The following is a 14,288-nucleotide window of genomic DNA, read 5'->3' as shown; positions in this document are numbered from 1 at the left end:
TTTAATAAAGTACTGAGTAAAGAGTCGGAATAGTTAGGTATGTAAATGTGATATTTCAGATATTTCTAAAACCTGTTTTTGCTTTGTCATTATTGGGTATTGTGTGTAGATTGATGAGGGGGAAAAAACGATTTAATACATTTTAGAATAACGCTGTAACATAGAAAAATGTGGAAAAAGTCAAGGGGTCCAAATGCACTGTATATAGGCTACTCATTCAAGAGCTAGAGAGAGGGGAGATAGATACGTAGGCCAGTGTAGTTGCCAGAGATGAGTGAACTGCACAAAAAGGGAACAGTGAAGAATACAGACAGATGTGTAAGTTAGTCAGAGAGATGTGTAAGTTAGAAGTTAATTAATTCATGAATGCATCATTCGTATAGCCTACAGTATATACAGTATTAGGCTATATATTATAGGCCTGCTATAGTGAATTTAGGCAACCACCTGTACTATAGGCCCTAAAAGACAGAAATAAAAATCTGCCGGAGTTTACCCTTATCAATAATTGGTTGCACAGATTTAGATAAAGCATTCAAATGAAAATGTAGTGTCAACATAACCACCCATTGCTTCACTAAAATGGGCTATGGACAGGTTGATCATTAGGATATGGACAGGCTGATCATTAGGCTATGGACAGGCTGATCATTAGGCTATGGACAGGCTGATCATTAGGATACGGACAGGCTGATCATTAGGCTATGGACAGGCTGATCATTAGGATATGGACAGGCTGATCATTAGGCTACGGACAGGCTGATCATTAGGCTATGGACAGGCTGATCATTAGGCTATGGACAGGCTGATCATTAGGATATGGACAGGCTGATCATTAGGATATGGACAGGCTGATCATTAGGCTACGGACAGGCTGATCATTAGGCTATGGACAGGCTGATCATTAGGATATGGACAGGCTGATCATTCGGCTACGGACAGGCTGATCATTAGGCTACGGACAGGCTGATCATTAGGCTACGGACAGGCTGATCATTAGGCTACGGACAGGCTGATCATTAGGCTATGGACAGGTTGCGTGGATGTGTTTGTATTTTCTAATGGTTGTCAATTTCATCTTCATGCCTATCACGTCTGTCTCTATATAGAGTATCCACCGTAACTTTCCTCTTAAATGTATATGATAGGCTACATTGAACTAGTATTATCCTATGATGTAGACTATTTTTTGATATCCTACAGAAAGGATTTGAAGCTACGGCGAGGTTTTGAATAGGTTTTTGGGAAAGGACAAATGTGATTTGCTTATGTGTCTGAGTAAGATGCGCTGCAGGCAGCTTTGATTGATGGATCCTTTTAGGTGTGTGTGCGTGTATGAGTTCACTAATTCTCGATGTCCATTTCTAAAATAGGTCTAGCCTGTCTGGACTTCCTCTCTTTAATCAGATAGAAATAAACGTGTGTTTTGTTACAGGGTCAGCATATGTCCGAGGAATTACGACAGATGCCAGTATTGCGTTTCCCCTCTTATTAAATGGGGTGCAACAGAATGAAACGTAGCCAAGCTCCTTTCATGATTCATCCTATAGGATGCATAGCCTATGTCCTAATATTTTCAGTAACATATTATTTTTCCAGTAGTATATTTTTCTCTCATTTCTACATCCTCTCTAGCCACTTTGAAGAACATAATGGCGCAGAGAATGACCGCAGCAGTGTTGGTGACGTTATGTGAATTGTTTTGAAAAGTGGAGGGAAAAACCCATTGGATTTCGTGTGAATGGTTTATTTTGTCAACATCAGAATCGGTATTCTTTCGTAATTCCTCTTCAAACTGACATTTCTTAATTTGTCAGATTGGTTATGTTGGTGACCAGTTATGTCCTGGCCAATTACCATAACCTCAAATTCTAAGACCGTCACAGCCCTAAACACACACACACACACACACACACACACACACACACACACACACACACACACACACACACACACACACACACACACACACACCCTATTTCTGTGACTGAGACTCTGAGAACGTAGTCATATGCTCCTCTTTGTTCTCTTTTCCTTTCCCTAACTTTCCCCAATCCTCCTGTGCTGTCTAACTCTCTCCTCCTCTCACTCTCTTTCCCCCTCTTCCCGCTTTTCTCCTCTCCCTCTTCTCCTCTCCCTCTTCTCCTCTCCCCCTTCTTCTGTTCCTCTTCTTCCCCCTTCCTCCTCCCCCTCTCCTGTCCCTCTCCTCCTTCCCCTCTCCTCCCGCTCGGTCTCTTCCCTCTCTTATCCTACCCTGCCCCACTCCTCCCTCCTCCCTCTCTGTCTCTTCCCTCTCTTATCCTACCCTGCCCCACTCCTCCCTCCTCCCTCTCTGTCTCTTCCCTCTCTTATCCTACCCTGCCCCACTCCTCCCTCCTCCCTCTCTGTCTCTTCCCTCTCTTATCCTACCCTGCCCCACTCCTCCCTCCTCCCTCTCTGTCTCTTCCCTCTCTTATCCTACCCTGCCCCACTCCTCCCTCCTCCCTCTCTGTCTCTTCCCTCTCTTATCCTACCCTGCCCCACTCCTCCCTCCTCCCTCTCTGTCTCTTCCCTCTCTTATCCTACCCTGCCCCACTCCTCCCTCCTCCCTCTCTCCAAGGTGCTGCGCTTCTCTTCTGCACTTCCTTCCTCCTCTCTTTATTTAGGTCCCAGTTCAAAATTAGCCCCTGGAAAATATAGTTCCCATAGAAGGTATTTCCTGTCCTCTATGGGAGGGAGGGAGGGGAGGGAGGGAGGGAGGGAGAGAGAGAGAGAGGAAATAATAATGCTGGAGGCAGGAGCTTCTGTTGACACCCGAGCCAAAAGCATCATCTTCTGTCTGTGTGTGTGTGTAAGCTCTTCAGCTCTACTGTGTATCACACTGTAATGTAATTTGTCAAAGTGATGTTTATATCCCGTTGAGGAAGTCAATCTGAGAGAATTTACACCCGGCTTGCGTTCCAAATGGCACTCTAAACCCTATAGGCCTCTTCAAAAAGTAATAGGGTGCCATTTGGTGTAGGTATGAGACTACTGGAGCTCTCTATAGGTCCTGCTGCTTTCACCTCTTTCCACTGCCTGCTATTCATCTATTGGCCCGTGCTCTTCTCTCTCTCTGCTGCCTGTCCTTTTTAGCTCTTAATCTGTGTTCCCCTGCCAGACTGTGTGTATGGTGCAGTGCCATAAGAGGCTTGAGACTCTAACCATAGTGAATAGCTTTGTTCTTGGATCTGTCTGACCACAGTGGATGTGTGTGGGGGTCTGCAGGAGACCTTGAGTCTACTAGTGTTAGTCCACGAATACTGATACACTACGTCCCAGATGGCACCTTATTCCTTGTATAGTGCACTACTTTTGACTTCAGCTATATAGGGAATGGGGTGCAATTCATGTTCTGTGATGACGGGGCCGGCTGTGACATGTTGTCTCTTCCCATGTCTCAGGTCTATCTGCTCTGATGATGCCTGTGGCTTTGGCAGCCGCTTTATGTTTGATCTAGGAGGGGTGTGTATGTACACTACATGACCAAAAGTATGTGGACACCTGCTTGCCGAACATTTCATTCCAAAATCATGGGCATTAATATGGAGTTGGTCCCCCCTTTGCTGCTATAAAAGCCTCTACGGGGACTGCATGGACTGGCATCCATTCAGCCACAAGAGCATTAGTGATGTCGGGCACTGATGTTGGGTGATTAGGCCTGGCTCGCAGTCGGGGTTCCAATTCATCCCAAAGGTGTTCGATGGGGTTGAGGTCAGGGCTCTGTGCAGGCCAGTCAAGTTCTTCAACACCGATCTCGACAAACCATTTCTGTATGTACCTTGTTTTGTGCATGGTGGCATTATCATGCCGAAACAGGAAACGGACGATTCTGTGCTTCACAGAGAGTGAAGCACAGAATCGTACACAATGTCATTGTATGCTGTAGCGTTAAGATTTCCCTTCACTGCAACTAAGGGGCCTAGCCAGAATTATGAAAAACAGCCCCAGACCATTATTCCTCCTCCACCAAACTTTACAGTTGTTACTATGCATTCGGGCAGGTAGTGCTCTTCTGGCATCCGCCAAACCCAGGTTCGTTGGACTGCCAGATGGTGAAGCGTGATTCATCACTTCAGAGAACGCATGTCCACTGCTCCAGAGTCGATGCTTGGCATTGCACATGGTGGTCTTAGGCTTGTATGCGGCTGCTCGGCCATGGAAACCCTTTTCATTAATTTATTGTGCTGACGTTGCTTCCAGAGGCAGTTTGGAACTCGGTAATGAATGCTGCAACCGAGGACAGACGATTTTTAAGTGCTACGTGCTTCAGCACTCGGCGGTCCCATTCTGTGAGCTTTTGAGTGTTGTTGCTCCTAGACATTTCCACTTCACAATAACAGCACTTACAGTTGACCGGGGCAGCTCTAGCAGGGAAGAAATCTGACGAACTGACTTGTTGGAAAGGTGGCATCCTATGACGGTGCCACATTGAAAGACACTGAGCTCTTCAGTAATGCCATTCTGCTGCCAATGTTTCTCTATGGAGATTGCATGGCTGTGTGCTCGAATTTGTACACCTGTCAGCAACGGGTGTGGCTGAAATAGCCGAATCCACTAATTTGAAGGGAAATCCACATTCTTTTGTATATAGTCTGTCTGTGTACCTACTATAAACACTGTAAACCTCACACATCCTGACCCAGAGAGGATATGACTCTAGTTATTATAAAAAGGGTTATGACTCTATCATGTATAGATTTTGAACTATTTGGACCGGATCCGACCCAGAACGTGGTCAAAACGGACTGTTGAGCTTGGACCCCTGGTATCATATAAACACACACAATACATGGAAGAATGCTTACTGTAGATTGCAGCTTTAAAACAGCAACATAAAAGGGAGAACAACAGAGGAATTGAGAGAGAGAGAGAGAGAGAGAGAGAGTAGAGAGAGTGAGAGCAAGATTTGAGAACAGAGCTCCTTCATTAGTCCTGTGTGTGTGTGTGTGTGTGTGTGTGTTCCTTCATTAGCCCAGTCCTGTGTGTGTGTGTTCCTTCATTAGCCCAGTCCTGTGTGTGTGTGTGTTCCTTCATTAGCCCAGTCCTGTGTGTGTGTGTTCCTTCATTAGCCCAGTCCTGTGTTTGTGTGTTCCTTCATTAGCCCAGTCCTGTGTGTGTGTGTGTTCCTTCATTAGCCCAGTCCTGTGTGTGTGTGTTCCTTCATTAGCCCAGTCCTGTGTGTGTGTGTTCCTTCATTAGCCCAGTCCTGTGTGTGTGTGTTCCTTCATTAGCCCAGTCCTGTGTGTGTGTGTTCCTTCATTAGCCCAGTCCTGTGTGTGTGTGTTCCTTCATTAGCCCAGTCCTGTGTGTGTGTGTGTGTTCCTTCATTAGCCCAGTCCTGTGTGTGTGTGTTCCTTCATTAGCCCAGTCCTGTGTGTGTGTGTTCCTTCATTAGCCCAGTCCTGTGTGTGTGTGTGTGTTCCTTCATTAGCCCAGTCCTGTGTGTGTGTGTTCCTTCATTAGCCCAGTCCTGTGTGTGTGTGTGTGTTCCTTCATTAGCCCAGTCCTGTGTGTGTGTGTTCCTTCATTAGCCCAGTCCTGTGTGTGTGTGTTCCTTCATTAGCCCAGTCCTGTGTGTGTGTGTGTGTGTTCCTTCATTAGCCCAGTCCTGTGTGTGTGTGTTCCTTCATTAGCCCAGTCCTGTGTGTGTGTGTGTTCCTTCATTAGCCCAGTCCTGTGTGTGTGTGTGTTCCTTCATTAGCCCAGTCCTGTGTGTCTGTGTTCCTTCATTAGCCCAGTCCTGTGTGTGTGTGTTCCTTCATTAGCCCAGTCCTGTGTGTGTGTGTGTTCCTTCATTAGCCCAGTCCTGTGTGTGTGTGTGTTCCTTCATTAGCCCAGTCCTGTGTGTGTGTGTTCCTTCATTAGCCCAGTCCATCTCAGAGTCCTGTCGTATAATCAATTGGATCTCAGTAGTTTCATCATGTTTAAACCCATTTCATCAAAGGGATCAGATCTGACTCACTGGATTCTCTCAACTCGATGACTGATCAAATCTCATCACATCTCATCCTGCTCAACCAATAAGGCTTTGCTTTGCTGCAAATGAGGCTTCAGGCTGGGCGCTACTTTTGACCAGAGCCATGTGAGCCATATGAGCCCTGTTTAAAAGTAGTGCACTATATAAGGAATAGGGTGCAATTTGGGACACAGCTCCAGTCAGTCAGTTTGTGAGCTCCATGCTCTACGGGGCCCCTGGACTGCCTAACTGGACTGAGTCACAGCCAATCAGCTTGCAGTTCATTAAGTTACTGGTCAGCCTGCTTTCATTAACAACTCTGGTCTTAATCTGCTAATAGTGTTGGACAGACGGACAGACAGACTGGACTGGACACCTCACTGACTAATTGACATATACTCTCCGTTATCTGACTAATTGACATATACTCTCTGTTATCTGACTAATTGACATATCCTCTCTGGGCTAGGCGGGACGAATTCGTCCCACCTACGCAACAGCCAGCCTAATCCAGTGGCGCGATTTTCAAATACCTTAAAAATCCTATTACTTCAATTTCTCAAACATATGACTATTTTACAGCTATTTAAAGACAAGACTCTCGTTAATCTAACCACACTGTCCGATTTCAAAAAGGCTTTACAACGAAAGCAAAACATTAGATTATGTCAGCAGAGTACCAAGCCAGAAATAATCAGACACCCATTTTTCAAGCTAGCATATAATGTCACAAAAACCCAGAAGACAGCTAAATGCAGCACTAACCTTTGATGATCTTCATCAGATGACAACCCTAGGACATTATGTTATACAATACATGCATGTTTTGTTCAATCAAGTTCATATTTATATCAAAAACCAGCTTTTTACATTAGCATGTGACGTTCAGAACTAGCATACCCCTCGCAAACTTCCGGCGAATTCACTAACAATTTACTAAATTACTCACGATAAACGTTCACAAAAAGCATAACAATTATTTTAAGAATTATAGATACAGAACTCCTCTATGCACTCGATATGTCCGATTTTAAAATAGCTTTTTGGTGAAAGCACATTTTGCAATATTCTAAGTACATAGCCCAGCCATCACGGGCTAGCTATTTAGACACCCGGCAAGTTTAGCACTCACCAATATCAGATTTACTATTACAAAAGTTTGATTACCTTTTGTTGTCTTCGTCAGAATGCACTCCCAGGACTGCTACTTCAATAACAAATGTTGGTTTGGTCCAAAATAATCCATCGTTATATCCGAATAGCGGCGTTTGACATATACTCTCTGTTATCTGACTAATTGACATATACTCTCTGTTATCTAATTGACATATACTCTCCGTTATCTGACTAATTGACATATACTCTCTGTTATCTGACTAACTGACATATACTCTCCGTTATCTGACTAACTGACATATACTCTCCGTTATCTGACTAATTGACATATACTCTCCGTTATCTGACTAATTGACATATACTTTCCGTTATCTGACTAATTGACATATACTCTCCGTTATCTTTGGATACCATTTTGACCCTTTGAGCCATCTAGTCTACCAAAACGCCACGCCACGCCCACATATGTTAGTTTCTTCTCTGCAATGAGTCTGGATCTGAGTACCTCTGATTGGTCCCGGGAACCGATGGGTTGGGATAGATCCGGAACACATGTGGGGTAAAGCAGTGTTTGGAAAATGTGTCATTGGCTTTGATACTCTGATTGGTTAGAGACGATCCAATCGCTGATGACTTTTGTACAACACCTCTCATTTTGACGTTACCACAAATTACTGCAACGATGGCAGTACGAAGCGAACAGAGAGCAGCGAAATAATTCAGTTTGAGTCGTCAGGCAAATCTAGGGGGAGAGCAGTTTGCAACATTCATATACTTTTACATACATTATATTCTGACCTTTACTTGATTATAGCCTCCGGTAGCCCCTCTCATTCACATGATACACCCTCACATGGACACACATGGAGCAGAGCATCCCCTGCTTAGAGGGAGCATACCCATCTGAAGACACTAATTGGGTGTCTGTGGCCGGTGCACGTGGGTTGTCCCTAACTAAGGGGATGGATGTCCTGGTGTCCTGGGGCCTTGTTAGGGTCTGGTTATATGAACCTTGCTGTGGCCTGACTGGGGCTGTCTCTGTGTTCACAGTGGGTACAGGGATGATTAGTGGCTCTGAAAGCCATCATTCACCCCTTCACACACAAGAACCAGGACAACCTCCTTACTAGTCAGTCTCCTCTGTGTGCTGTCACTATCCTGCTGTGGGCAGTGTCTTTGGCGTGTGTGTGTGTCTGCATGAGATTTGGGCAATGTGTCTTTGACAGTGTTTTAGATGAAAGCATGGCTGCTCTCAGTGTGGGATGTTGCTAACCTGTTACCAGGCTGGTCTGTGCCACCGCACCATCTGCAGTTGTGAGGAAACAAAGAGGACAGGGTAGTATTATCCTTCTGTAATTATGACACCCCTCTCTCTTTCTCTCTCTCTCTCTCTCTCTCGCTCTTTCTCTAGGTCTTTGGAAGTGTTTTTTTTTCTCCTCTGTGTGCTGAAAGGAAAAACGGTTAACCTCTCCTCCTTCCTCTCTCACCAGGTGAGTCTCTCTCTCTCTCCCTCTGTGTAATATATTTGTGTATATATCTTATGTATGAAGCTGCAAAGATGCTGCGTCACTGTGCCTGTTTCTCTGGCATATGAAGAATCTCTATCTCTCTCGGTAGGGGAGCTACCGAGCTAGCTGTGACAGCTACAGGAAGCACTGGCATATTGCTGCTCTCCTTTCTCATCAATCTCTCTCCGTCTGCTGATGCTCATTCTCAAGCCCTCTCATCAATCTATGTCTCCCTCGTTCTTTCTCACACCCTCTCATTTACTGCCTTCTGTTTCAATGTTTGTGTTTGGCATAATTATTGAGGATCATGTAGTTGTAGCCAAAGGAGGTATGGTATATCACAGCAGCATACTGTTTCTATGTTTTATGTTTTGCCATTGAGAGGGCCTTTTGAGTGTGTGTGTGTTGGGAGGGAGACACACACGGTCTGTGCCAAAACGACAGTGAGTGAGACTGTCTAGATGCACACAACCCAGGTGCAGCCAGGAGTCTCTCTCGTTGGTGTATGCTGGAGGACCGAACACACACGACTCCCTCTAGGTTCAGATCAGACTGAGCAGGTGGATCATTTCTTTGTCTTCTGGTTCGCTGCAGGTGTGTGTTTTTGTGCACTACTTATTTAGGTCACGGTCGAAAGGAGTGCACTATGTAGGGATTAGGGTGCCATTTCAGATGTAGCCTTAGTCTTCTCGTTAGATATTTTGTAACAGCTCCCTTCATGTTGAACTGTTCCTGGTGGTTGTTGACATTCAGGCAGATTTCACTTCTGCTAATATGTCCTTCATCCCCGTCGCACACAAAATGCCTGAGCACTGAGTATCGATTAGGCATTTCTCTCTCTCTCTCTCTCTCTCTCTCTCTCTCGTCTCTGTCTCTGTCTCTGTCTCTGTCCCTGTCCCTGTCCCTGTCTTTGTCCCTCCCTCTCTCGCTCCATCCATCCCTCCCATGAGTGAAATCAGCAGTGACATTTCTGATGAACCTTTTCCTATTCATTTAGCCTCTTTCCTCTGTCACCCAGCCCCCCTCTGAAGCAGCATAGAGGCAGGCACACGCAGAACCAATCAATGGGGAGTGGATTGGACCTAAAGAGAGAGTGGGCCACACCCCCCAGCTCAGAACGTGTGTGTGTGTGTGTGTGTGTGTGTGTGTGTGTGTGTGTGTGTGTGTGTGTGTGTGTGTGTGTGTGTGTGTGTGTGTGTGTGTGTGTGTGTGTGTGTGTGTGTGTGTGTGTGTGTGTGTGTGTGTGTGTGTGTGTGTGTGTGTGTGTTAGCTGAAACAAGACAGCAATTAGACCCTCTGAAGCTGTCTTTCAGTTTGACTATCTGGCAAACCAAGGATTAAATGTTACAATGTGTGTGCGCATGTGGCTGTGTGTACGTGTGTGTCAGCTGAAACCTCCCAAAATGTTCTCGATGTGTTTCTATATATATTTATACATCAAATGGTTGACTATATCCTACTATGTTCTCCAGCACATTGACTCAGTGTAAAAGTATTGCCATGCAAAGCCTGGTGTTGTTCTCAGGAGAGCCAAGTCTTTGCTGATGGTCTTCTATTTGTCATATTGCCTTTGTCACCTCGTTTGTCACTGTGCTCTAATGGTTCTCTATACAAACTCTTCACACACCGTGAGAGCAAAGAGCTAACCATTTACTGTGTAGAAACAGAAATATTGGTGTATGTGTGAGCAGAGGTAGCTAACTGGTTACTGTGTAGAAACAGAAATATTGGTGTGTGTGTGAGCAGAGGTAGCTAACTGGTTACTGTGTCGGAAAAGCCACTGCAGCAGAAGCAGCAGGTGGGGCAATGATGTAATGTCCTAGACAAGGCCCCCTTTAGTATCCCCCTATTTCTCCCTCTCCCTCCCTCTCTCTGTCATTCTCCCTCTCCCTCCCTCTCTCTGTCATTCTCCCTCTCCCTCCCTCTCTCTGTCATTCTCCCTCTCCCTCCCTCTGTCATTCTCCCTCTCCCTCCCTCTCTCTGTCATTCTCCCTCTCCCTCCCTCTCTCTGTCATTCTCCCTCTCCCCTTTTCCCTCCTTCTCTATATACCCCCCTATTTCTCCCTCTCCCTCCCTCTCTCTGTCATTCTCCCTCTCCCCTTTTCCCTCCTTCTCTATATACCCCCTCCCTCTCTCTGTCATTCTCCCTCTCCCTCCCTCTCTCTGTCATTCTCCCTCTCCCCTTTTCCCTCCTTCTCTATATACCCCCCCTCTCTCTCCCTTTCCCCTATTTCTCCCTCTCCCTCCCTCTCTCTGTCATTCTCCCCTTCCCCTTTTCCCTCCTTCTCTATATGCCCCCCCCCCCCCTCTCTCCCTTCCCCCTTCTCTCCCTCACCATACTGATAAGCAGGAAAATGGGTTATTGGTCTGTACCCATAGCTTGATGGTCCGGCACCTTGAAGAAAGTAAATTACAGTCATGGGAAGGAAGTACTAGGCCTAATACACATCTAAAAGCTCGGACGCACGGGTAGTGTTTGCCGGCTGAGAGTACTTGGCACCTCTAAACAGAGTGCCGGCCATAATTAACAAACCTTGTGCGAAACGATTCTACATGTAGAAACGGGTGAAAATTTCGGCAGTCAGGCATCCACAGGCGGGGTGGTCCCTAAAATACACTACTCCATCAGCAAATGAACAAACAGTGAACGAACAGTAGACTGTGTTTTCTCCACCTACTCACTGTCTGTAGGCCTACCCTGTGTGGTCTCTCTGCTGGAGGCATAGTGATGGGGGTGATATTATCCCATGAAATTATCCCTTGGAGGCCTGGTGGGTTGATAATGATATTATATTGATGCAGTGTGAAGTAAAGAGGCCCTGGGGGTGAAGATGACTTACTAGAGGTAGAGGAGGTCACACCGGGTCATCACATACATCTCTATTTACACAGTGTGATCCCAGTGTATGATCCCATTGTGTGTGTGTGTGTGTGTGTGTGTGTGTGTGTGTGTGTGTGTTGTGTGTTGTGTGTTGTGTGTGTGTGTGCTAGACTACTCTAGGGGAGGCTGCCTGCTGAGTCTGATTAACGATGTGTACTAATCGAACATTATCATTAACTATCGTGGCTTACCTCTCAGTAATATAGATCTGCTGTGTTTTTCTCTTTCTCGATTTATAATACAAGCTACCCAAAGACATGCTGCTGGTATTTGTCATACTCCTTTGCTCTTCCATATAAAAACATAACCATATGTAGAATCTAGTGAATTGGACTGCGGTTCTCCAATATAACCTCATCTGGAGTTATTTGAGGGAACTTACAGTATGTAATCCTCATTGTTTGGAAGCAGAAGGGTTACTCCAGTAGCTACGGTCACTAGAAAGGTTTGCAATTTGATGTCTGTACACCTAATGTCTGTCACTAATATACCTAATGTGTTCATTTAGAATGAGCTATATCAAGTAAACAAGCATCCAAACCAAACTTTTAATCTGGTTGTGGAGTCATCAAAGGCAACATCATATCTGGAGTCTTCCTCCAAGGAGTCTGGAAGTGCAAACAAGCTTTCTTTTGCAATTCAAAGGCAGTGAAAGATCAATTCCTCTTTTCTTCTTTGGGAGAAAGAGAGGGATAGAGAGAGAGAGAGAGGAGAGGGAAAGAGAGATTGGACAGAGAAGAGAGAGAGAGAAAGAAAGAGATGAAGGGAGAGAGAGGGGGAAAGAGAGAGATTATAAATTCATGAGATTTCCTGTAAAAAAAAATACAATAGTTGTCCCCACTGTATAAACTACTCTACCTACAGTACTGCAGCATGTATTGGCAGCTGCTCACATGAAAGCCTGAAACACACAGGGTGTATGATCTCTCAGGTTGCAAGCGAGGAGGAGTGTGTGAGGTAAACACACGGCGCGTGAAGACCAGGCAAACAGCATGACTGTGAGTCTGTCCTCAGAGTAGCGTATTTAAGATCACTGCAGTAGAGAAAGACGATGAGACAACAGTTCACAGGGTGATGCTGGGTGCATGTTAACAACCATCTGTCGTATTCCTACTGCAAGAGAGATGAGCCCAGTTGGAATCAGAAACACAGACTGTCAACGTAAGGATTCTCTTTCTGGGGATCTTGTTCTATTTAATTGTGGGGGTTTTTCAAGGGAAAGTGAGCCGTCTTGTGAAGTGTACTATGTGACGTGGGAGAGGATGGGGATGGGATTGAGGATGGGCCAGTCTCCCATGCTCTCTAGGATTAGATAGATCTGTCTGGATTAGAATAGGATGGCTGCCTCTCAGATAGGATGGGATTAGTGTTGATGAACTCAGTGCAACTTGTCTAACTTCACTCTGGTTCCAATGGCTCACTGAGTTAGAGCCTGGTGCTATCAAGCACTATGTATTTGATTCCCTCATGGGCCATCACTGTCAATGGGGAAACCTATGTAAATTGATTTGGATAAAAAGGGGGGGGGTTAATAAGACACAGATTACGCAGTCTCTATTGCACTCCACACTGCCCTCTCCCACCTGGACAAGAGGAAAACCAATGTGAGAATGCTGTTCATTGACTACAGCTCAGCGTTCAACACCATAGTGCCCTCCAAGCTCATCACTAAGCTAAGGATTCTGGGACTGAACACCTTCCTCTACAACTGGTTCCTCGACTTCCTGACTGGATGCCCCCAGGGGGTAAGGGTAGGCAACAACATATTTGCCACGCTAATCCTCAACACAGGGTCCCCTCAGGGGTGTGTGATTAGTCCCCTCCTGTACTCCCTGTTCACTCACGACTCCAATACCATCATTTATTTTGCTGATGACACGATGGTGGTAGGCCTGATCACTGACGACGATGAGACAGCCTATAGGGAAGAGGTCAGAGACCTGGCAGTGAGTTGCCAGGACAAGAACCTCTCCCTAAACGTCAGCAAGACAAGCAAGACTAAAGGAAACGGAGGGCCGAGCACGCCCCCATCGACGGGGCTGCAGTGGAGTGGATCGAGAGCTTCACGTTCCTCGGTATCCACATCACTAAAGATTTATCATGGTCCACACACACCAACACAGTTGTGAAGAGTGCACGACAATGCCTTTTCCCCCTCAGCAGGCTGAAAAGATTTGGCATGGGCCCGCTGATCCTCAAATAGTTCTACAGCAGCACCATTGAGAGCATCTTGACTGGCTTCATCACCGCTTGGTATGACAACTGCCTGTCATCCGACCGCAAGACGCAACAGAGGGGAGTGCGCACGGCCCAGTACATCACGGGGCCGAGCTCCCTGGCATCCAGGACCTTCAGAAGAAGGCCCTAAAAATTGTCAAAGACTCCAGCCACTCAAGTCATGAACTGTTTTCTCTGCTGCCGTACGGCAAGCAGTACCAAGTCTGAACCAACAGGACCCTGAACAGCTTCTACCGCCAAGCCATAAGACTGCTAAATAGTTAGGCCGGGTAGTTATTTGGTTACTATTTTACTATCTGCATTGACCCTTTTTGCGCAAACCTTTTTTTTTACTAATCACATACACTGCTGCTACTGTTTGTTATCTATCCTATTGCCTAGTCACTTTATTCCTAGTTATATGTAGATACTGTATCTACCTCGTACCACTGCATATCGATTCGGTACTGGTACCTTATGTACATAGCCACGTTATCATTATTCATTGTGCATTTATTATTACATGTTATTACTTTTCTGTTATTTCTCTATTCTCTTTCTCTCTGCATTGTTGGGAAGGGCCCGTAAT

The 14,288-nt window shown here is 45.7% G+C and overlaps 1 protein-coding gene across 9 annotated transcripts in view; it reads left to right on the top strand.

Moving 5' to 3' along the window:
- map2 (microtubule-associated protein 2) overlaps window positions 1-14,288 on the top strand; it is a 138,484-nt gene that overhangs the window by 37,730 nt on the left and 86,466 nt on the right. For all 9 annotated transcript variants that reach the window (XM_045707559.2, XM_045707557.2, XM_082969047.1 and 6 more), the window contains exon 2: window positions 8,505-8,583. The gene's annotated coding sequence lies outside the window, so the exon portion shown is untranslated. The remainder of the gene's footprint in view (window positions 1-8,504; window positions 8,584-14,288) is intronic.

This window comes from Salmo salar, chromosome 25 (assembly GCF_965601325.2).
Source record: "Salmo salar chromosome 25, fSalSal1, whole genome shotgun sequence".
NCBI classification, from domain to species: domain Eukaryota; kingdom Metazoa; phylum Chordata; class Actinopteri; order Salmoniformes; family Salmonidae; genus Salmo; species Salmo salar.
This window is presented reverse-complemented; position numbering and strand designations above follow the sequence as displayed.